We start from the raw sequence: 25,200 nt of genomic DNA, 5'->3' as shown, positions 1-25,200 counted from the left end.
TTCAAGACCAACCTCAATCTGGCTTTCTGTCTTATTTCTAATACTTTTTTGCATGCATTCAAAGTCTTTGCCAATTCTCCATTTCAGGAACACATCCTCTTTTATTATGTAGTTTTTTTAAATACATCATTTATTTTATATCATACAGGATGCCCCAAATGTCTTCATGCCACGTAGTATCTTTTTTTTTTTTTTTTTAAAGCTTTTTACTTAGAAGCTTAGAACTAAACAAAGACTTTTGGCGCATCCCACATTTCTGCATGCACCTATTTGATGCCTACTAAAATGTATCCTTCTTGAGGACAGGGACTGAATTTTATATTATATTCCTTCCCTTGCTCCACTCTTTCTCCTCCCAACTTAGGATAAGGCCAAGTACACACTAAATATTCATTGAATTATTGATTCAATTATTACTGAGCAATTATTACTGAGTAGTAGCTTAATCCTATACTAGACATTAAGGGAAACAGGTGTAATAAGAAATGATCTTTTCCTTCAAGGTCTTTAAAGTTATGGAGTTAAGACTAACACACATAATGATTAGGGAACAACTTCAGGCAATATGTAACAAGGAGAGCATAATCAATAAGCACTTACTAATGTAATATAAGCAATCATAGCAAAAGGAAGTCATTGGACTTTAAGCATCAGGGGGAGGCCTTAAGAAAGAAATACATTTGCATTCATCTTAAAACTGTACTTTTCCTTTTTTCTCCTCCACTTAATAGTATTTTAATTTTCCCCCAATTATATGTAAAGATAATTTCACTCTTGTAAGATTTTGAGTTCTATTTTTTTTTCTCCTTCCCTCTCTCATTCCTCCCCTCACCAAGACAAGCAATCTGTGATATGGGTTATATATGTACAATCATATTAAATGTTTCCACATTAGTCATGTTGTGAAAGAAAAATCAGAAAAAAAGGAAAAAATCACAAAAAAGAAAGGAAAAAAAAAGTGAAAACAGTGTGCTTCAATCTGCATTCATACTCTGGATGTGGATAGCATCTTCTATCATAAGTCTTTTGAAGTTGTCTTAGATCATTGTTTGGCTGAGAATTAAGTCTATCAAAATTGATCACTGCACAATATTGCTGTTACTGTGTACAATGTTCTCCTGGTTTTGCATCACTTCCCTCAACATCACTTCATGTAAATCTCTCTGAAATCATCCCATTCATCATTTCTTATAGAACAATGCCATTCCATTATATTCATGTATTAACAATTTGTTCAATCATTCCCCAATTGATGGGCATTCCCTCAATTTCCAACTCTTTGCTACCACAAAAAGAGCTGGTATAAACATTGTTGTACATATGGGTCCTTCTCCTTTTTTAAATGATCTTTTGGGGATACAGACCTACTAATGCTATTGCTGGGTCAAATAGTATGCACAATTTTGGGGAATAGTTCCAAATTGATCTCCAGCATGGTTGAATCATTTCACAACTCCACAAACAATGCATTAGTGTTCCAATTTTCCCACATTCTCTCCAATGAAATTCTTCGAATGTGGAATGAGTGAGCTGAAGAGCAATGTAGGACTGTGGCTACCTGACCCAGATTTCCATTTCAGGAAGTCTAAGTGAATAGATTTTGGTACCCATCAACTATACAGATTGATGGATAATAAATCTGTAAGGTATCATTCTTTTTGCCAGAAAACATTTTTGGGTGGGAGAGCTGGGTCAGAGGAGATGGAGACTGAAGAATGGTCTGGAAATGTTTTCAGTCATGTGAGGAAAATTCCATTATGGAAACTCTCAACAGTGAGGCAGATTAGCTAATTGTCTTAGAGTTACATTTCTTGCCCATAATATTATGTATCAGAGGTAGGATTTGAACCTAGATCATTTTATCTTCAAGACTGTTCTTGAGCTCCTGTTCTGTGCTTCTTCTCTATATAGCAATTAATAGCAGTTTCTAACTTTTAGAATTAATTCAGTAGAATGAAGAATTATTTGCAGGTACAAATGACTAATTCTATCTAGTGATGTTGAGGGTCTATAATGAGTGGTTAAGATTAGAGAATATCAGAATTAGATGAGACCTATCCTCTCTAATGATGAGCTCATCTACTCTAAGCAGCATCCTGAATATCACACTAAACTGGAGTTTCAGATATGTTTTGAGAATTCTCAGGGAGGAATTGGCATATGCTCTGCATCTTAGAGATCTGCACCATGCTTGCAGATGGTGAAAGAAAGGTTAAGTAAATTGGTCATGATAAGTAAATGGGGATACTTAGACTCAGATCTTCTTGACTATGGGGCTGCTCTCTCTATACCCACTCAATTTTGACCATAATTTTGACTTTTCAAGTCTCTATTTGTGGTTCCATTGCAGAACCATAGATCTTTAATCAAAATTAGGGCCAGTTAACCTAAAGCAACCTGGGAGGTCAATATTTGCTTAATAGATCTTAGAATGCCTAAAATGATGGGGAAAATGCCTTTTTTTTCACAAGTTAGTTGAGAATGTGGCAACAGGAAGGGAATGGGTTTTAGTTCCCACTTGGAACCCAATTTAATGTGTGACTTTCTAGAATTTCAGAGCTGGAAGGGTTTATGTGTTAGAATAAAGAACAAAGAATATTAGCATTAGAGGGGACCTTATGGATGATCTGGCATTGATCAAAATTTTTATTTTTATTTATGAAAGTTATTTGTGTGAGGGAGTGTCACAAATTATTTTCTAGATTCTGCTTAACTTGTTTTATATCAGTTTTTCCTATGTTTCTTTAAATTCTTCATATTCATCACTTTTTATTATACAATTATATTCCATCACATTTATATACAACAATTTGTTCAACTATTCCCTAATTAGCAGACCCCACTTTGCTTCCACTTTTTACTGCTTAAAGTACCTGCACTAAGTATTTTTTGTACACATGCTTTCTATCTGTCTTTGACTTCCTTGTGACATGTATCTGGTAGTCACATCAATTATTCAACTGTTGAATGACTTTGCTAGTTATATGGAATAATTGGACCAATTCACAGCTTCATCAATAGGATCTGAGTGTTGCTGTCCAAACTTTTCATTTTGTGTGGGAAAATTCCTGATACTTAGAAAAGTTGTGTGACTTGACATTCATATCCACTACCTCTATTCCCTTTTTATCTTACAACCTATTGGCTCCCTTCTCTCATAACTGAATGAGGAACATGCATGTCTTATTTTATCTTTCTATCCTTCATACTCCCAGAAGAACCTCTACTACTCAAATTGGACAGGTGGGGATGGAGTCTGGTCAGTTTAGGTATAGGGGATGAGGAGGAGGGAGTTTGTATCTTGTGGAAATATGGATCTTAACCCTCTACTTTCTATATTCTAAGAAGACTGGATGAGAAGCATTATTGCAGTGCCAAATATGATCTTTTGGCAAGAAAGGACATCTGTCTTCAGCACACAAACCCTCATCCAAAAATAATTACAGTGAGATGGGAATATGAAGGGGGTGGGGGGAGGGAGAGAAGACAACTTCCCATTCTTCATCCCCTCCATATCACCCTTATTTGCTGTCTATGTTCAGGAGACATCTGGTTCTCAGGGGAGAAATTAATCTCTCCCTTTCCCCATCACTCTGTGAAATTTGCTGTATGAAAGAATAACTACAGGATCCAGGAACAAGCATGGGCTTTTGATCTCTAATCTTTGTGGCCACCCTGCTTTGAGTACTAACTATGGGTAGGTGGGTTTCATGGGAGTCTTTGCATCCTATTGCTCCTAGCTGAGAATGCTAGATTGTCTGTATACAGTGTACATGAGATATTTGCCTATTGTCTGCCTTTACCTGCTGTCTCTATTTGTGTCCCCACTAGAAAATGTGGAGGAAAATTTATGAGAGGGGTTGCCTCCCTGTCTTGGTAAAGTCTACCCATTTGGGATGGGGTAAGGTGGGGGAGCAAATTAATCAAGGTTCATAAGGAATAGTTTAGATGAAAATTGTTGGTTGAATTTAATACTACATCAATGACACAAGTTTATTCTTCAAGTCTGCTAGCAAAATAAAAAAAGAATACAGTCTTAAAGAATCAGAAGACTGCTCATGAGTCTTACTAGCTGTGTGGCTCTGAGCCAGGTAGATTAACCTCTCTGAGTCCCAATATCTTCTATGGAAAATATCAGCATTGTATATCCTTCAGGAGCTCCTTCAGAAGCTAATGGAGGCTATTTTATTAATTCTAGATCAGACAGTCAATCAAGAAGCATTTATTAAGTGCTCACTATGTGCTAGGCACTTTGCTATTTTTTTTAAAGGTGTACAAAGATGAGGGAGTCAAGATTTATATTCTATAGTAGGAAGGAGGCAACATATGAACATAATATAAATACAAAAAAAATATAGGACCAAAAAAAGCTAGATCATAACAAGATGATAGATTTTGGTGGTATGGTCAACTCATCTCTCATAAAAACAATTCTTCTGAAATTATTTGTCCCAAAATAGAACCTTTCCCAGAAGGAAATAGAACCACCTATTAATTCATGCCCCTATTAAATAGCTATCAATCATTAAGCTCTAGTTGTATGCCATTTCTTCTTTCAGTGATTGGTTGTCTTAGGTCTCTGGATGGCCATTCTTTCTTGATTCTTCTGTCATTTCCCTCCCATCTCTCTCCTTTCCAATCTCAGTATCACAAGCACAATGCCATTGCTAAGTGGAAACTGTATTTCTGTGGGGTTCTTTAATTCTCTGTGAAGCTTGAACGTGACCTTGCATTTCATCCCTCTAGTGGCTAGCTGCCTTTTATTCCCAAGTGGAAACATGAAGTTTTCACTCATCTGATTCTGTGGGTATGTGTGTGTGTGTGGCCATACAAGGGCTAACTGCCCGCTGTGGAAAGGATAGGGGAGGGCTTTCTAAAGATTTGCCTCTGAATATGCAGTTAGACTTGCCCACTTAAATAAGTATCCCAAATAGCATATTCAAATGAATTTCAAAATCCTTTGCTTTCTCCTAGACCAGCTTCATTCCCATCACTGTGATTAGTGATCCTGCAGTATTCTGGGGAAGAGAGTTCAGTCTGCCTCTCCCTGATTGATTCTAAATGGAATTGCAACAGCCAAGACTGTAAAACAGTTGTGATTGTTATAGCTTTTTTGAGTATAGTTCAAAGTTCTAGCAAGTTTTTAAGTCATTGCTTGTGATTTCTTGGACATGGAGTAATCTTCTTTTAAGATGATAGAATCTAGGCCAACTTGATGAAGTGGGGGATACTTTGACCTTTTAAATAACATAGTCACCAAAATGCAATGTTTCATTTCTCTTTATTTCCATATGGTTTTGTTGATGGAGGAAGTTTTTGCTCCCCAAATTAAAGTAATGTCTCCTATGAAAGATTGCAAGTCAAAAAATCCTGTGTTTTAGTCTTGCAGAATTTGTGCTCAAGGAATTTGGTTATAGGATATAACCATGGGAGTATATATATAATATATTAGGTACCATTTTAAGGTTTACAAAATACTTTTTTACTCGGAAAACCTTATCTAAAGAGGCATTGATTTGAAGCTCTGAAGAGTGCCATTGGTCACATAGTTGGATAAGACTGAGGATTACAAGTCCAATATTTCTATCATACCATATTACTCCTTGTTAGGAAATACATGTGCATGCGTGCATGCACATGCACACACATCCCTCCTGTAAAAATACAGAACATGAAATAAATGTAATTAGGTAGTAGGATTGAAGCAAAGGAGCCTCCCATGAATCAAGTACTTGAGGATAATGGGATTGTGTTTACACTGGTCATTGTTGGTTAGTCCTCTAAATCAGGGTTGAGTGAATTTGGGAAGATGTCACCACAGTCAATGGATCTGGCAAATATCTAAGATCCCCAAATATACCAAATAGAATCCTTTGGTCAGCTGATTCTGGGGTCTGGCTGAATGTAATGGAGAATTCTCTACTTCTCTCTCTAAAAGTATTCCTTTGTTATAATCTATAGGACTGAGATCCAATTATTTGAATGAGTCCATTAGAAATCATTTCTCTCTTTTCCCCTCTTTTTTTTCTTCTCCTTTCCTCATCATTTCTCACATTTCCCTCTCCTTTTCCTTCTCTTTTTTCTTTCTTTCCTTTGCATTTTTGTGTTTCTGCCTTTTCATCCCCAGTTGGCTAGTAAACAAGCATTTATTAAATGATTACCATGTGGCAGCCACTTTACTAAATGCTGAAATATAAATATAAGTAGAAAGACAGATAATCCCTTCCCTCAAGGAATTTATGTTCTAATGGGGGAAGATTGCTCTTAGGAGGGGGCTAAAAAAGTCGAGTAGGTGAGGTGACAAAGGTTGAGGAAATTCTGAATATTGCTGGGCATCCTGTACAGTATGGCGAGGGCGGGGGGGGGGGGGGGAGGGGAAGTGAGGATTCTCTTCAAATGGAGATTCTGAAAGGATCTGTCCAATCAGGAGAGGCCATGGGATGGAGACTGCTTTTGAGATGTGAGTTCTAGGGCTAGATTGAAGGTTCACCATAAGGAGCCTGGGGCATGGAAATGTGCTGTCTAGAGAAGGATGAATCCTAGGGTTCTCTGAAAGGCCTGCATCCAAGGCCATCTCCAGTTGTCCTGATCCATATCTGGTCATTTGTACCTGATGACTCTGGAAGAGAGAGTGAGGCAGGTAACCTTCATAGCCCTCCCTCACTTAAATCCAACTCACTTGCATCTCACATATCATCCCTCTGATGCCATGGTTCTCTTGAGAATGAAAACAAATAATAACAACTTGTAAGGTTAGAGAGAATTCATGTGTTACTCAACTTTGTATTTCATATACTTGTATATAGTAGGTGACAGTAAAAATATATTCAGTGATGTTTTTCATTCCAGGAAACCAGAGGCCTCAAATCACTTGAGCAATTTGGGTTGTAGACAAAACAGAGATGCTGTTTCCCTGTGTTAGTGCACTTATATTTTATTAATTAACTTTGGACCCTTCCTTCCTGCTCTGCCTCCAGTAGAACATAAACTTCTTGAGGGCAAGGCCTAGTTTTCTATTTTGTCTTTTGTTACTTGTACCTTGATAAATGTTTATTGGATTGAATGTGTTTCTAAAGTCCTAGGATGAAAGACTTTAAAAACAAAGACTCCTTGATATTATTCAATAATAACAGAATTCTGGCTTCAGAGATGAAATGATCTATGTTTTTATTATTTTTATCTGTTTGGACCTGGCTTTTTTGTCTTCAGTGGAATGATGCTCTAAAAATGTTTCTGGAATAATAATAATGATAAATATTATAGAATATTACGTACTTTTAACTGTTTCATTTAAGAGAAACTTGGCTTGTTTTTTTTTTTCTTTTCATATACTTAAGAATATCACCATCACAGAGTTAACATATAAGCATTTAGAAATCATCTAGTCCAATGCTTTCATTTTACAGATGAGGAAACCATTACCCAGAAAGGCCAATGGATATCAAGACCCAAGCAAAACAAAATTTCTCAAAATTGTGTTCTTTGGAACACTGGGCTGTTGTATAATATTGGGAGGGATTCTGTAAGAAAATTTTAATTCTAATGAAGTTTTCTCCTCTAAATTAGTTAATTGTGTATAAATCAAAATGTTCTAGCTAGGAATTTTTTTAGTATAACTGATATGTGATGTTAAAATTTGCCAAGCACTTTACAGTTATGATCTTATTTGAGCCTCAAAACACTCCTCAGACTAGGCATTACAAGCAATATTAATCCCTATTTATTGAAAAGGAATTGATGCACTGAGAGGTTATTGAAGCCCTTTTCTCCTGAAAATGGCTATTTTCTCCTCTAGATTTTTTTGTCATAATTCTGTCTCCTGCATCTCCTCTATTGCCTAGCTGTTTTTTCTTTGCTAGATCTTTATTAAGGTATTATTCAACAGAAAGGACTGGCGAGACTTACATGAACTGATGCTAAGTGAAATGAGCAGAACCAGGAGATCATTATATACCTCAACAACGATACTGTATGAAGTTGTATTCTGATGGAAGTAGATCTCTTCGACAAAGAGATCTAACAATTTCAATTGATCAAGGATGGACAGAAGCAGCTACACCCAAAGAAAGAACCCTGGGAGATGAATATAAACTGCTTGCATTTTTGTTTTTCTTCCCAGGTTATTTATACCTTCTGAATCCAATTCTCCCTATGCAACAAGAAAACTGTTTGTTTCTGCAAACATATATTGTATCTAGGATATACTGTAACCCATTCAACATGTAAAGGACTGCTTGCCATCTGGGGGAAGGGGTGAAGGGAAGGAAGGGAAAAATCGGAACAGAAGAGAGTACAAGGGATAATGTTGTAAAAAATTACCTTGGCATGAGTTCTGTCAATAAAAAGTTATTAAAAACAACAACAACAACAACAACAACAACAACAACAACAACAACAACAAAATCTTAGATTAATTACTCAAAAAAGGGTATTATTCAATAACTTTGGATATGTCCTCTATTGATTTGGGAACTATTGTCATTATTGTTCTTGTTTTAAAGCTCTGTCTGACTCTTCCACCCTATTTGGGGTTTTCTTGTCAAAGATACTATGGTGGTTTACCATTTCCTACTTCAGTTCATTTTATATTTGAGGAAACTGAGAAAAACAAAGTGATTTGCCTAGGATCAAACAGCTAGTAAACATCTGAGGCCAGATTTGAATTTAGGAAGATGAATCTTCCTGATTCTAAGCTCAGCACTCTATCTACTGTACCTGTTAGCTGCCTTACTGTTGTTATCTTTCCCCTTCTCTAATCATTCTTCTTCCCAACTTTCCTGTTACGTTCAGGGTATCAACTTTTTCCCATCGGTCACTCAGATTCACAATCTTATTGCCATTTTCACCTTCTTACTCATATTTATCTCACATATTCAAGTTTTTGTCAAGTCTTTTATTTTTGCCTTCACTTTTCTTATGGAAGTCCCTTTCTTTGCATGCATAAAAGATTCAGCCCCAATTCAGTCTCATTTGAACTACTGAGATAGGTTTTAAAAAGTCTATCTCAAATCTCTCCCCATTCCAGTCAATCTCCCATGTAGTGACTCCTTGAATCAAATGTAAAAGGTCTCTCTTGGGCATTTAAAGCCAGCCACAATCTGGACCCTTTGTATTTTTTGTCTTTTTGCACTTTATTCTTCACAACATACCCTATTGGAAGTATATAACTGCAAATGACCTAAGTGCTGATCTTGGGCTCACAACATTTCATCTTTGGACAGTGATTGATTCCCATGTGAATGCTCTCCTTCCTTATTTGTGATGAGCTTCCTTGACTTTCTTCAAGACTACCACCTTCTATAAGAGGGCAAATATCAAGGGAAAATAATATGACTTCTGGTTATGTCACACTTCACTGAACAGAAAGTCAAACCCAAGAAAAAGAGAAGACTTAGTTGAAAAAACAAGCTGATATTGACAAACCCAAAGATTCTAACTTTTGGGATAAGAATTCATTATTTGATAAAAACTGCTGGGATAACTGGAAATTAGTATGGCAGAAATTAGGCATGGACCCACACTTAACACCATAGATCACAAAATAGAAAATTTTGATTATATCAAATTAAAAAGCCTTTGTACAAACAAAACTAATGCAAACAGGATTAGAAGGGAAACAACAAACTGGGAAAACATCTTTACACTTAAAGGTTCTGATAAAGGCCTCATTTCCAAAATATATAGAGAACTGACTCTAATTTATAAGAAATCAAGTCATTCTCCAATTGATAAATGGTCAAAGGATGTGCACAAACAATTTTCAGAGGATGAAATTGAAACTATTACCACTCATATGAAAGAGTGTTCCAAATCATTATTGATCAGAGAAATGCAAATTAAGACAACTCTGAGATATCACTACACACCTGTCAGATTGGCTAAGATGACGGGAAAAAATAATGATGAATGTTGGAGGGGATGTGGGAAAACTGGGGCACTGATGCATTGTTGGTGGAGTTGTGAACAAATCCAACCATTCTGGAGAGCAATCTGGAATTATGCCCCAAAAGTTATCAAACTGTGCATACCCTCTGATCCAGCAGTGTTACTACTGGGCTTATATCCCAAAGAAATACTAAAGAAGGGAAAGGGACCTGTATGTGCCAAAATGTTTGTGACAGCCCTGTTTGTAGTGGCTAGAAACTGGAAATTGAATGGATGCCCATCAATTGGAGAATGGCTGGGTAAATTGTGGTATATGAATGTTATGGAATGTTATTGTTCTGTAAGAAATGACCAGCAAGATGAATACAGAGAGGCTTGGAGAGATTTACATGAACTGATGCTAAGTGAAATGAGCAGAACCAGGAGATCATTATACACTTCAATGACGATACTGTTTGAGGATGTATTCTGATGGAAGTGGATTTCTTTGACAAAGAGACCTAACTGAGTTTCAATTGATAAATGATGGACAGAAGCAGCTACACCCAAAGAAAGAACACTGGGAAACGAATGTGAACTATTTGCATTTTTGTTTTTCTTCCCAGGTTATTTTTACCTTCTGAATCCAATTCTCCCTGTGCAACAAGAGAACTGTTCGGTTCTGCACACATATATTGTATCTAGGATATACTGCAACATATCTAACATATATAGGACTGCTTGCCATCTAGGGGAGGGGGTGGAGGAAGGGAGGGGAAAAATCGGAACAGAAACGAGTGCAAGGGATAATGTTGTAAAAAAAAAATTACCCTGGCATGGATTCTGTCAATATAAAATTATTATTAAATAAAATAAAATATTAAAAAAAGAAAAGAAAAGAAAAAACAAGCTGATACTAGTTTGGCTATAAAAAAATTGGGACTTGAACTAGGATAGCAACATTGTATAAAGAGAAAGAACAATGGATTTGAAATCAGAGAACTCTGGTTCAAATTCCCACTCTGCTATTTACTACCCATTACCCAGTTTCTTTCAGCTCTAAATCTTTGATCAGAAGATCACATATTGATAGAAACCATAAATTCTGATCCTCAGAATTCAGACCACAGAATAAAAGGAGAAGGGGTTATGAGATGTCTTCCTGATGTCTCCAGATGTTAGGCAATTAGGAATGCAGTAGATAGAGAACTGGACCCATAGTCAGACTCATCTTTATGAATTTAAATCTACCCTTAGACACTTAATAGCTGTGTGATACTGGGCATGTCACTTAAACTCTATTTACCTACTTTTCCTCATCTGTAAAATGAGCTGGAGAAGGAAATGGAAAACTACTCCAATATTTTTGTCAAGAAAATCCCAAGTGGACCCAAAAAATATTAGACATGACAGAACAAACAACATATCCAAGCTAGTCCCCTTTCTCTGAGATTACCTTTTTGTATGTACATAGTAATTTACAGGTTATTTCCTCCACTAGAATATGGGCTATTTGAGGGAGTGGAGTGTGTTTTTATATTTCTTTGTAAGTTCTAGGTTCTATACAGCAGTTGGTAATATAATAAACTTTTAATAAATGCTTGTTGATTGATTACACACTTTTTTTTTTTTTTTTTTTACGATTTTAAGTGTCGTACATGGTATTTACCTATTGTGACATCTTAGATGTTGTTGTGTTTACATTATCTCTTCTGTGCTAGTTTTATCAGCCTGCCTTTCATCAATATGCATATGTTCCATCATTTTAGTCTTGCTCTTTGTGACCCTATTTGGTACTTTCTTCGCAAAGATAGCTAGACTAGTTTGTCATTTCCTCCTTATTTTACAGATGAGGACATTGAGATAATTGGTTAAGTGACATGCCTAATGTCACAAAGCTAGTATGTGTCTGAGGCCACTTTTGAACTCTGATCTTCCCCAAGTCCATGCTCAGTACTCTTTTTACTCTACCATTTACCTGATTTTCTGCTTAATTTCTTTGATTTTTGTTCCCAAATCCTTGTAATCCTTTATCCCTTTATCCTGTGATTTGAATCTATAGTCTGAGATCCTGGGGATAGGATTTATTGTTTCCATCAATATATCATCTTTGGATCAAAGATTTAGAGCTGAAAGGGACTGTATAACATAGATTGTAAATAGCAGGATGGGGATTTGAATTAAGTTCTCTGACTTCAAATCCATTGCTCTTTTTCTTTATACAATGTAGCTATCTTAGTTCATGTCCCAAAATTTTTTTCTAGCCAAACAAGTATCAGCTTGCTTTTTCAACTAAGTTTTCTCTCTCATTTTCTTGGGCTTGAATGTTTCTACTCATTGAAGTATGACATAACCAGAAATCAGATTTTTTTCCCTCTTGCTATTTGTCAAAGTCATTGGAAGGAGAAATAGCCAGGAACATTGCACTGGCACTGAACTAGAAAAGAGGTAGCAAATTGTATTGCTGGCTGATCAGTCTTTGTCATGCTAATTTGGTCATTTCTCTGCTTGCTCTCTTCCTTCAGAAAATAAAAATATAGAGGATGAATTCTATAGACTGTCTTTGAGATTTTTGTCTTTTCGTCTTATAGGTACTGCTGCTCCTGGCCTTGTCTGATGGAAACAAGTTTGTAGTACCATAGCATCACTGGGAAAATATCTTTTTCTTTTTCATTGTACACCAATTTCATTTATTTATTAAAGCCTTTTATTTTCAAAATATATACATGGATAATTTTTTAACAATGCCTTTTGCAAAACCGTGTGTTTCAAATTTTCTTCTCCTTCCCCCTACTTCCTCTCCTAGATGGCAAAATATCCAATATATGTTAAATATGCTTTAAAAAATGTTAAATCCAATATATGTATACATATTTATATAATTATCTTGCTGCCCAAGAAAAATCATATCAAAAAGGAAAAAAATGAGAAAGAAACAAAATGTAAGTAAACAACAATAAAGAGAGTGAAAATGCTATGTTGTGATCAACACTCAGTTTCCATAGTCCTCTCTTTAGGTGTAGATGTATCTCTTCATCACAAGCTCATTGGAACTGACCTGAATCAAGACATGAACTGAGTCATGTCCATGAGAATTTATCATTTATAATCTTGTTGTTTCCATGTACAATGATCTCCCGGTTCTGCTCATTTCACTCAGCATCAGTTCATATAAGTCTCTTCAGTTCTCTCTTATATCATTCTGCTGATCATTTCTTATAGAGCAATAATATTCCATTAACATTCGTATACCATAACTTATTCAGTCCCTTTTCCAAATGCTGGGCATCCACTCAGTTTCCAGTTTTTTGCCACTACAGAAAGGGCTGCCACAAGCATTTTTGCACATATAGGTCCCATTCCTTCCTTTATGATCTCTTTGGGATATAAGCCCAGTACAAACATTGCTGGATCAAAGGGTATGGACAGTTTAATAGTCTTTGGCTATGCCCTTTTGGGCATAGTTCAAATTGCTTTCCAGAATGGTTGGATCAGGTCACAACTCCACCAATGATGTATTAGTGTCTCTGTTTTCCCATATCCTCTCCAATATTCATCATTATCTTTTCCTGTCATCTTAGTCAATCTGAAAGGTGTGTAGTAGTCCCTTAGAATTGTTTTAATTTGCATTTCTCTGATCAATAGTGATTTGGAACACTTTTTCATATAAACAAATAGTTTCAATTTCTTCATCTGAACCCTATCTATTCCTATCCCTTGACCATTTATCCTTTGGAGAATGGCTTGAATTCTTATAAATTTGAATCAATTCTCTATATATTTTAGAAATGAGGCCTTTATCAGAACCCTTGAATGTAAACCTTTTTCCCCCAGTTTATTGCTTCTCTTCTAATCTTGTCTGCATTGGTTTTGTATGTACAGAAACTTTTTAATTTAATATGATCAAAATTATCTATTTTGTGTTCAATAATGTACTTCAGTTCTTTAGCCACAAATTCCTTCCTTTTCCACAGATCTGAGAGGTAAACTATCCTTTGTTCTTCTAATTTGCTTATAATATCACACTTCATGTCTAAATCATGAATCCATTTCAACTTTATCTTGGTATAGGGTGTTAGATGTGGGTAAATGCCTAGTTTCTGCCATGCTAGTTTCCAATTTTCCCAGAAGTTTTTGTGAAATAGTCAGTTCTTAAACTTTGGGTTTATCAAACACTGGATTACTATAATATAGTCATTGACTATTTTGTCCTGTGAACCTAACCTATTCCACTGATCGACTACTCTGTTTCTTAGCTAATATCAAATGATTTTGATGACTGTTGCTTTATAATATAATTTTAGGTCTGGTACAGCTAGGCCACCTTCATTTGCATTTCTTTCATTAATTCACTGGGAGAATATTGATATTAAGAGAATATATATATGTATTGCACATGTGGGGGAGGCCTTGGGATCAGCAAAAGGAGTTGGGCATTTTCTTGAATACATTAAAATTTATTCTCTTCTTATTTTTATCTTTGGGCCCAGATTACCCATTGTTCATAAGCATTATTCATCCAAGGTATTTCCCCTAAGTTATTATCAAGAAAATATGTAGTTCTGAACAAGAAGTGCCTGTCTTGAGTATAGCTTTGGTATCCATGGACTGTTCAAAGATCAAGAGTTAAGTCTTTGACACATTGTTTAGGTTTCCCCCCTAGAGGATGTATTGAAGGAAATGGCTGAGAATAAAGAGTGGATGAGTTGTTTGATCTGCCCTGGAGGAAGTACTGATGTTGATGAGAACATGGATTCGTGAAAATATTAAAGGAGCATTATAAACAGTAAATCATCATTATCACTAGCATATGTATAGTGCTTTAAGTTTAGCAATAAACACTGGGGAGGAAGGTGTTATTATCTCCATTTTATAGATGAAGAAACTGAGATTGAGAGGTTAAATGATTAAGAAATATCTGAGATCAGATTTGAACTCAAGAACGCTCATCACTGTACCTAGCTTCTTCTGACACTACATCAAAATTATTGTTTCATAAGATATTAATAATCATTTTATATGGTGTTGGAGGATATAAGCTCCTTGAGAAGAGAGACTTGAATTTTGTTAAGAACAATAGCAGTGGAGAGACTACTGCACATAGTCAGAAAGTTGTTCATTTGTTTCACTTGTGACTCTTTGTGACCCTGTTTAGGAATTTTTGGTGTCAAATCTTCTCCAGATCACTTGAGAGATGAGGAAACTGAGTCACAGTTAGGTGACTTATCTGGGTTCACACAAATAGTAATTGTCTGAAATTGGATTTGAACCTAGGCGGGAAGACCTGAGTTCAAATCCAACATCTGATATTTACCAGCATTTTACCTGGGAATGTCAGCAATCTCTGACTCAGTTTCTTCATCTGTAAAATGATGTCAACAATAGCACCTACCTTCTTGGGTGTGTTTTGAAGATCAAATAATATATATGAAGTACTTTGTAAATCTTAAGGTATTATATAGATGGTGGTTAACTATTTGTTTTTTGTTTTTTGTTTTTTTTTTTTAATCTTAAGTATTCACTGCAACTAAGTCCAGATTAGTATGAATAATGAATCTCCTGAGGTGGTCTCATATATTTGAATTTTCACTCACTATTCAAAGTTGTAATTATGTAAAATATGATAATTGGTTCCAATCCAATGGAAATATGCAGTGCAAATTCAAATAATGAAACCAGGCAGAGAATTTGTTAGTCTTACTGATCAAAACCTAGCTCTTTGTGCCAGATACTGATTGATGCTAGAGAGTCTTGGAAGAATGCTAATAATCTCCACCCAGTTCTCAGAATGTAGTAGATACTTTATAGATTCTTATTTAATTGAATTGAATTGAGAGGAAAAAAAAGAGGGTCCCCTCAGCTGATAGGAGTCCTTGCAGTCTGCCTGCATGTCCCAACCATTTTTCAATCTTTCCATCTATTATTCCTTTTTTCTCCAAACCAAATTTCCATAGATTATGCCTAGGAGAAGCTAAGGCACTTTGCTCATCACTCCCTGGTGCCATTTTCATCTTGACCATCTTTACTGGATGCCTCAAATCTATACTCCTGTCTCTGGAAAAAGAGTCTTAAAGGACTGCTCTAGTAATCATTTTTTTGACTTCTCAAAGCATAGTTCCCTTTTCTTGCCACCACTCCCTTCTTTGTGTTGGATTCTCCATTAATATCTTAAGGACAGTGACAGAGTCTGAATGGCCTGAATGAGCATTCAACCTCTAATCTTGACTTTTTTAATGTTATATTCTAGCCAACTTGTTGAGATTTCTTCAAATGTCATAAAATTTCATATTTGTCATAAATGTCATATTTGTGGAGCAATTAAACATTTTAAAAGATTTCCACATGTATTTATTCTCTTTGAGTCACATAATTGCTTCCATGAAACATTATTTTCCCTAATTGATGAATATGGAAAGGTTCAGTTTTGGTGATGATATGCCAAGAGGTGCTTAGGAGTCATTCCTGATTCATTACTATTCAAATATTTCTCCACACTGAAAGCTAGGTCTCCTGGATAGGAGACCCTGGCCATCATAGTGCTGTATGTGATAAGATCACATAAGAGATGGATTGGATTAGTTTCCTAGGAATTATGTCTACAGAATCCACAAGTTGAAAAAACTGGAACTTAATCTATGAGGCTGTTTCTTTTTCTCCCCATATGTGAACCACTGAAGTGGGCCAAATAGTTCATCATCCTCCCTCCTAATCCCCTTCAACCTTCTTACTTGTTGAAATTTTAAACAAAGAATACTAACTAGAATTAGTGGGGAAAACAACATTGTTTTTGATGAGACATTAAGGAAGTTTGGTTTTTATTAGCGGGCACAAGCTAAATATTGTAGCCAGAAGCACGGAAGAGATATTATCTTATAAATGTCTGTACTACAAGGAATTCTGGAAGTTTCTCAAGGTCTGTAGACTTTGTTCTCAATATCCCTGATTTGGGTTGCCATTACTTTATCATGGTTTCCCAGGAACCAGTAGTTATTGGGTTATAAAACCATGAAATAATATTATGGTTCTTTATAACCTGTGGAGTACTCGAGAGCTGTATTAGTCACCTTTTGTCCAATCCAACCTCCATGCAGCTGCCAAAATGATATTTTCCAAGTACAGATTGGATCACATTATTCCCCAGCTCTAGAAGCTTCAGAGGATCCCTATTGCTTCTAGGATAAAATACAAATGTTTTTGTATTTTTTTTTTAAGTCCCTTACCATTTGGTTTGTATTACTTTACCAGATTCACTCTCTTTCATTCAATATGCTGCTTATCCCAGATTGGCTTTCTCTATACACAACATTTCATCTCTTGCCTCATTGCCTTAGTACAGGCTGTCCTCCATGTCCTGAAAGCGCTCCCCTTCTCACCTCTGCCTCTGAGCATCCCTAATTTCTTTCAGAGTTCTTTCTTCACAAAGATTATTTTCAGGAATAAAACATTTATATGAATAATTCTTTTCTCCCTATTTAAGATATGTCTTGAGTGATATGCTGCCAATTTAGGATAAGTCAAATTTGTATAAATCAAATGATAAATATTATTTTAGAGGAACTTGCTTATTAAAGGAATCCCAGGGTGAATCCTTCATAAAATTCATAATCATCATGCACTTTTCCTGTTCCAATTGACTCATTGTGTATTGGGTTTGTTTCAGTGAGGTATACTCATGGCTTTAATATTTGGATCATTCTTTCCTCAGACCTCACATAACCCTATGGCTGGAGGTTTGGGGCTTATAAAAAAAATCAGGGAGGTTTCGGATACTCCAGGGAGCAACCACAGGGATTCATAGACTCTAAGATTTGGAAGGACCTCATATGTCATCTAGCTGTATCTATACCTGATACCAGTAGCTACTTATTACTGGAAAGGCAGTCCATTTGACCTTGGGCAACTTTAATTTCTAGAAAATTCTTCATATTGACCCCAAACCTGCCTCCCTTTTATTTCCACCTATTGCTGCTTGTTCCTCCCTCTGGGGCAAAGCCTTACAAATATAATTCTTCTTCCTTGTGACAGCCCTCAGAAAACTTGTCATCCTAGGAATGACTTAGCAGAAGCCATGAACGCACAGACTTTTGACAATGTGTACCAGGATAGAAAATTTTATGCTTCAATTTCTCCCTTTTCCTTCTTGTCGGTTCAGGTTGGGCTTGACCAACAAATAATTTTCTGACAGTATCCTGTTTCTGTCAGGGACAATTCAAGTCAGGTTGGGGAAGGGGCAGTAAATAGGGCAGTCAAGTGTCTCCATCTTTCTGGCTGAGAGAGAAGGTGAGCCTAGCAACACAATCCAATGGCTGGGGATGGTCTCAACAAGGACCTGTATGTACTTGCCATGATTTTGCTGCCTTTGTACAGTGCAGAACTTGCCACGTATAACAAATTCTGCTTTGGGGAGCTATGCTGAATCTTCTCCCCACTAGTCAGCAAGAGGGAAGTATTTGGATGAGTGTGGTGTCATCGGATCACAGAATTGGAAAGGGACTTTAAAGATCCTCATTTTATAGATGAGGTCACAGATGGTCTTCTGAGTCCAAGGACAGTTAGGTGACATGGTAGATAGAATAGGAGATGATTTGGAAGTTGATGGAGGTTTATGGCAACATTTCTACTTTACCATAAATTACATATTAACTACCAAGAACAGCTTCAACTAAAGATATTTATGGGTAAAGATATTTATAGGTGGCATAGTGGACAAAATGCTGGGTTTGGAGTCAGGAAGTCATCTTAACTTCAAATTTATCCTTGGACATATTATAGCTTTAATAACCCTGGACGAGTCACTTATTCCCGCTTACCTCAATTTCCTCATTAGTAAAATGAGCTGGAGAGAGAAATGACAAATCACTCTAGTATCATTGCCAAAAAAAAAAAAAAAAAACAAAAACCCAAATGGGGTCATGAAAATTAGATGCAATTGGGGGAAAATATCTGAACAACAATCTGAATCCAGATCTAGTTTTAGAAATCAAAAATCTTGTCCATCCTGGAGAGGGTTTTGGAGAAACTGTTCCTATCAATAACAGAGGATATAAGATCTAGTAATGAGGTACTTGATAAGAAAATTATTTGCAAATTTGTCTAATTTGTGAGGTGATTTAGTGGAAGACTGAACTTGGACTCCTGTCCTTGCCCATACTCTTCTTTCTTGAAATCTCTCTCTTTTTAAACCTAAATCCTACCCTTACTTCTGGACATATCTGAATCTCCATCTCTTCTGGGGAGCCTTCAGTCACTTCAACCCACTTTGTCCTTAGGTTACTGGATAATAAAGAAAATAGTGGTTTGCAATAAGCTACATTTTCTTTTGACCACTACTTTGGGAGCTAAGGGCTACTATTATCTCTGTCCTATAAAAACCTAGGCAGATCAAGATTGAATGACTTATTATAAGATCACTCACCTGGTAAGTGCCTAAGGCTAGATTGGAACTCACTTCTTAGTTTTAGATCTCCTGCTCTATCTCCTACACCAGAGTCAAGCCAGTGCAGTTGGGAAATGTTTTATAAAATAAATAAAAATATAGTACAACATAGATAATGTTAATTTGTAGTTTTCTAAGTTAATATACTGCCTGCAAGGATCTGTTTCTATTTGAATTTGACATCCCTGTACTATACAACTTAGCCTAACCTATTACCTCTTCAAATTTGACATTTTCAACATTGAGCTTATGTTTTTCTCCCTAAACTTGCCCTTCTTTCTGATTTCACCCTATCTCTTGTCAACACCCATATTCTTCTGTTTGTAACCCTGAAGCCTTTTCCTTCTCCAGCATTTGTCCTATCTAATCAGTTCTCCCACTTCTCCCACATTCATTTCCTCAATTCTATATTTACTGCAAAGTAACATTATGACCCACCTGCTCCTTTATCATATTCTTCTAACAGATCTTCTTCCATCTATCCTCTCTTCCCTCCAATCTGTCCATCATATCACTGCAAATGTAAATTTTTGACACACAGATCTAGTCATGTCATTACTCTAATAAAAAATCTTGTACTGCCTCCTAAATGAGATGTTTACTCTTTTTCCTGGCACTCAAAGTCCTCGCTATATGTTTATAGCTTTATCTCACATATATAACCCCCATACATTCTTTTCCCCAAAGAGTTTGTCTGCTAGCTCTGCCAAATACACGATGAACTTTTCATATCTTTGTGCCTTTGTTCCCATTCTTATTCTCTGTGCGTGGCACGTTTAATTCTCCCCTTTACCTGTTGATTTATCTAGTCATCCTTTAGCTAACAGCTCAAATTGTTACATGAAAATTTCCTTAATTCTTCTGTTTGGTAATGGCCCTCCCTCTCACTTCCTTTTTAAGGCATCTATTGTGAATTGTTGTATAACAGTTTAATCAATCAATCAATAGGCATTTATTAAGTGTTTATGCCAGGCACTAAGTGCTGAGGAGAAATCTATGCCCTCCCCCATATATGTGTGTGTGTGTGTGTGTGTGTGTGTGTGTGTATGGTTCCTTGCTTCAGTGATCTTACATCTGAGTTGAGAAGACAACATATAAATAAATAGGCACAGATAAGATGCAGAGTAGATGGAAGGAGGAGAAGGTGCTAACCATTGCAGGATTAAGGAGAATGAGAGGCACCTTGTTGAAGGTAGGATATGAGCTAAATTTTAAAAGAAGACAGGGAAACTAAGAGGTGGAGGGGAAGGGGGAGAGCATCCCAGGCATGGGATGGAGATAGGGCTAGGGCAGTCATCGGGAAGGCACCAAAACAGAACATGAATGTCATTTTCAAGAAACATCAGTGTGTGGGGATGTGTGTGTGTGTGTGTGTGTGTGAGAGAGAGAGAGAGAGAGAGAGATTTCCAGTAGACTATAACTTATAACTACATAAAAACAGTCACTTGGCATCCCTTATACTTTGGATTGTGCTTGGCATTAAATGGTGGGCACTTAATATTTGTTGAATTTTAAGTGTCTGTGATCACTCTTCTTGACACTTTATTGCCTGTTGCTCTTTATTTTTCTGTTTATTGGATCTAAATCTTGTCTTGCCTCTGAGCCCAGGCAGTCAGGACTCATAGTGGATAGAGCACTGGAATTAGAATAGAAAAGATGTGAGTTTAAATTTTGCTTCAGGCACTAGCTTTATGATTCAGCCTCGATTTCCTAATTTGTATGATGGGGACAATAAGGACATCTAATCCTCATCATTACTTTTGTAGGGATCAGATAAAGAAACATGTAAAATGATTCACAAATTCTAAAGCATTTGTCATTAACATTTTATCAAATGGTAAATATGTACAGGGAGTTATAGTCATTATAATCATCATCACTTGACGACTGTCTTTTTTTTCTTTTTAATCCCTCCTCATCTAGGTGGTATGGTAGATGGAGCTTTGTGCTTAGAGGTAGAAAGATTTGAGTTCAAATGCCCTATCCTAATTGTATGATCCAAGGCAAGTCACATCACATCTGTTTGTATTATTTTCCTCATCTCTGAAATGATGATAAGAAAAGCAGCTACCTCATAAAAGTATCGTGAAGATCAAATGAGATCATTTTTGTAAATTATTTGGCATAGTTCTTGGCACATAGTAGGCACTTAAAAGATTTCTTTCTTGGTTCCTTCCTTCCCTTCCCTTTTCTTCCTTCTTCATATTTTCTCTTCCTCCCTCCTTAGAATTTTTGAATCCAAAGGATCTAGTTTTTTCTTCCATAGTGTGCATTTCTTTATCTGAGAGAATGTGTTAAATGAGGGAAGGTTTTACATGTCTGATTTTATCTTTCTAGTAGCACTGAGGAGACTCTCAGTCCTTATTTAGCAGAGCAACAGATGAGTCCTCGGGCTGTACTTGGGATGGAGTGTCATGAGTTTGTCATTCCAGTGGCTTGAGTTGAGGTGATATGATAGCCTTTGACTGAAAAATTTTATTTCCTTTACAAGTGTTAATCTTTTTGGACAGTGTTTCACACACTTGGGCTCTCTTTTCTGGGATTGGGATAAATTGTGGGTGCTGTATGGCGATCTCCGTTTTTCTCTGGGGACCTTTTCTCTCAGCCCAATGACATGAGTTAGCAGAGTGAGGCAGATGAGGATGGGGTCACCCTTGGGGAACACACGTTTCTTAGCTTGTCACATCTCAAAATCAGGATGACACTGAGCAGAAGCAGCTGGCAAGCCTCTGGTCTTGGCTGCCTGAGGTCAGAGGATGGTTTTTCTTCCAGTTTGGCAAATTTAACTCCATTTAAGCAGCAGTCTTTGCTTAATAACACATACTCACCACTGATCTCTTTACAAACTGTAAGTGACAGTTCACATAGCCAAGTGGAAACTTATCCCAGCAGCTAGGTGCTCTAGGATCAGGCTTATATGTTAGAGCAAGCCATGACAGCTGAGCATCCCAATGGATTGATGGAGAATTTTCCTTCTGGGCAGAATAGAAGGCAGAAAATGGTGTCTTTTTTTTTTTTTTTTAAAGAGTTCAATCTTTGTGTCTCTCATATGACATCTTTAAGACTGACATGAAATTAGATTCAGGGGGTGTTAGTAGAGTATCCATTGTCCAAAATATCTGTGAAACATGTGGAGATACTCAAAGCCAAGAACAATTATAAATACATGCTATCCTTAATTGCTCAGAAGTACAATAACTAAGTATTAGGAGCAATGTTAGGCCATCTCCATGGTAAAAGTTATTGGCTCTTCTCTAAGGAAATAGGGAAGATTCCAACAATAGAATCCTGTTGTATGACTGATTCAAAGAAATACACACCTCCCCCTGCTACACACACACACACACACACACACTTCCCAAGTCACCATCCTTTTGTGTCTGTGCTTAAAGTTCTTGTTTTGCTCTGACATTCTTTTAGTGAATATGTTATGGCACCTTGGAAATAAATTAGCTCTAGGCTAAATCTTTGTTACCATTCATGGTAGGGGTTAGATTTAATCTTTTTATTCTAGCAGTTATGAGAGAACCTTAAGATATAGAATTGGGGAGAGATTTTAGTGATCTTCTAGTCAAAATTCTTTTATAAAAGGATTGTTTTCTTTTGTTTCTTCTTGATATTTGATGCTTGATAGTTAGCCTGTTGAGCTAGGGACACACACTCACTCGCTCTCTCTTTCTTTCTCTTTCTCTCTCTCTCTCTCTTTCTCTCTCTCTCTCTCTCTCTCTCTCTCTCTCTCTCTCTCTCTCTCTCTCTCTCTCTCTCTTTCTCTTTCTCTTTCTCTTTCTCTTTCTCTCTCTCTCTCTCTCTCTCTCTTTCTCTTTCTCTTTCTCTTTCTCTCTCTCTCTCTCTCTCTCTATATATATATATATGTAACGTACATTGTGATATATATAAAAGCATAGTTTTCTGGGTAATTGATCATTTTATTAATCATGTTCAAAATAATTAATAAAAAGAGTTCAGTGGCATTCTTGAATATCAAAACTCCTTCATGGAATTCACTCAGCATTTATATTCCCTTGGAGGAATAGATGTTCCTGAGAATGTCAAACCAATTCTGATTGGTTATTTATAAGAAGAGGTGAGCTCATTATAATGAGACATTAGAGAACTTGACTGATCACTCAGTTTTAGACATAGAAACTCATCTCTTATCCAGACTTATCCTAGACCAAAGCTTTTTTAAGTTTGTGTAACTGAATGTGGGATCATAAAATTATAATTTATTATCATGAAATGTTTAATTTGTATATTTATTTTATATACCTATATACCCAGGATCATGTAAAAATTTCTTGAGATTTTAGACAATCTAGACAAAAGGAAATCCGCCTCTATTCAGATTTGGCTAAGTGGAACAAAGTGGGACAGAATTCACTTTAAATTAAAATTTTTGTAAGGTTCTCTAATGGAGCAATAACTCCAAAATTTCATCCCATCATCCGCTCTACTTTGACCTAATCTTCAAAGGAAGAAGGAAAAAAATCCTGGATCTTCCTTATTTAATAATCATGTCTCTCAGCATTCATATTCTTCCACATCTATCACAAAGGAAGCCAAGTGTGATCAGTATTAATAATACAGTATTCAATTTCATTTTCTCTCCCCCTCCCTTTTTTTTTAAAGCTCTTTTGGTTTTTTTTTTCATAGTCAATGTGTATTTTGTTTTTCTGATTCTGTATCTATCTGTTTATATGTCTTCCCATGTTTCTTTGAATTCTAATTTTCATGACACAGAAATCTAACATTATATTTATGTCCCATTTGTTTAGCCATTGTCTAGTCAATGGGCTGTGACTTTGTTTCTACATTTTGCTACTTCAAAAAGAGATGCTGTGAATATTAATACAATTAGTAATAACTAACATTTTATATATAGCATTTTATATTATGTTCCAAGCACCATGATAAGTATATATTGATCCTCATAACAACTCTGATAGGTTGATATTATTATTCCCATTTTACAGATAAGGAAATTGAGGCAAACAGGGTCTTGCCAGGGTCACACACCTAGTAAATATCTGAGGCTAGATTTGAAATCTGGTCTTTCTCACTCCAGTCTCAGCACTCTGTCCATTGTACCACCTAGTGATCCCTTTTGTAACTGACACTTATATAGTACTTCAAAATTTACAAAGTTCTTTCTGTACATTATCTCATTTGAGGGAGAAAGAAAATAAGCATTAACATTGTGCCTCTCAAATCCAGGCATTGTTGCTAAGCACTTTTTACAAATATCTCATTTGATAGTTTAGTATAGTGGATCTTTTGTTCTGTCTTTGACTTTTTTTGCAGTATACATCAGAGGCTCACTTTTTTTTTTAAGCATAATTTCAAATTATTTTCCAGAATGGTTGGACCAATTTAACCATATACCAAAAGTATAATAGTGTGCCTATTTTATTGAAGCCCCTCTAACATAAATTATTTTCATTTTTTGTCATCTTTTCTAGTTTTCTGGGTATGGAAAAAACCTAGTATGTTTTATTGATAATGATTTTGAGTTATCTTTCAAGTGATCATTTAAAGTTTGCAATCTGGGGAAAACAATTTACTTCTATCCTTTGTTCATTTGTCCATTAAAAAACATTTGGTTTTAAAGCCACAAATGTATATTTGATCTCATCCAATATACTAAACTCCAGGTTACAAACACAATCGCATATGTTATTTAACTGTAGAAGGCAAACAAGTATGTGTGAGACTGTAGGTAAATCACTTATTCTTCCTATGATTCATTCTCCCTATGATTTTTGGTATCTTCTCCTCCTCTAATACTCTTAAAGAAATGTGAGGGGTGGGGCAGCTAGGTGGCGCAGTGGATAGAGCACTGGCCCTGGAATCAGAAGGAGCTGAGTTCAAATTTGCTCTCAGACACTTCCTAGCTGTGTGAC

At 36.2% G+C, this 25,200-nt stretch overlaps 1 protein-coding gene across 2 annotated transcripts in view; it reads left to right on the top strand.

The window, feature by feature from the left end:
* Window positions 1-25,200, top strand: part of VAV2 (vav guanine nucleotide exchange factor 2) — a 446,728-nt gene that overhangs the window by 222,685 nt on the left and 198,843 nt on the right. The gene's annotated exons all lie outside the window — the stretch shown is intronic.

The sequence above is a fragment of the Antechinus flavipes genome, chromosome 2, assembly GCF_016432865.1.
Source record: "Antechinus flavipes isolate AdamAnt ecotype Samford, QLD, Australia chromosome 2, AdamAnt_v2, whole genome shotgun sequence".
Taxonomy (NCBI): Eukaryota; Metazoa; Chordata; class Mammalia; order Dasyuromorphia; family Dasyuridae; genus Antechinus; species Antechinus flavipes.
The sequence above is the reverse complement of the archived record's forward strand: the minus strand, read 5'-3'. Positions and strand labels throughout refer to the sequence as shown.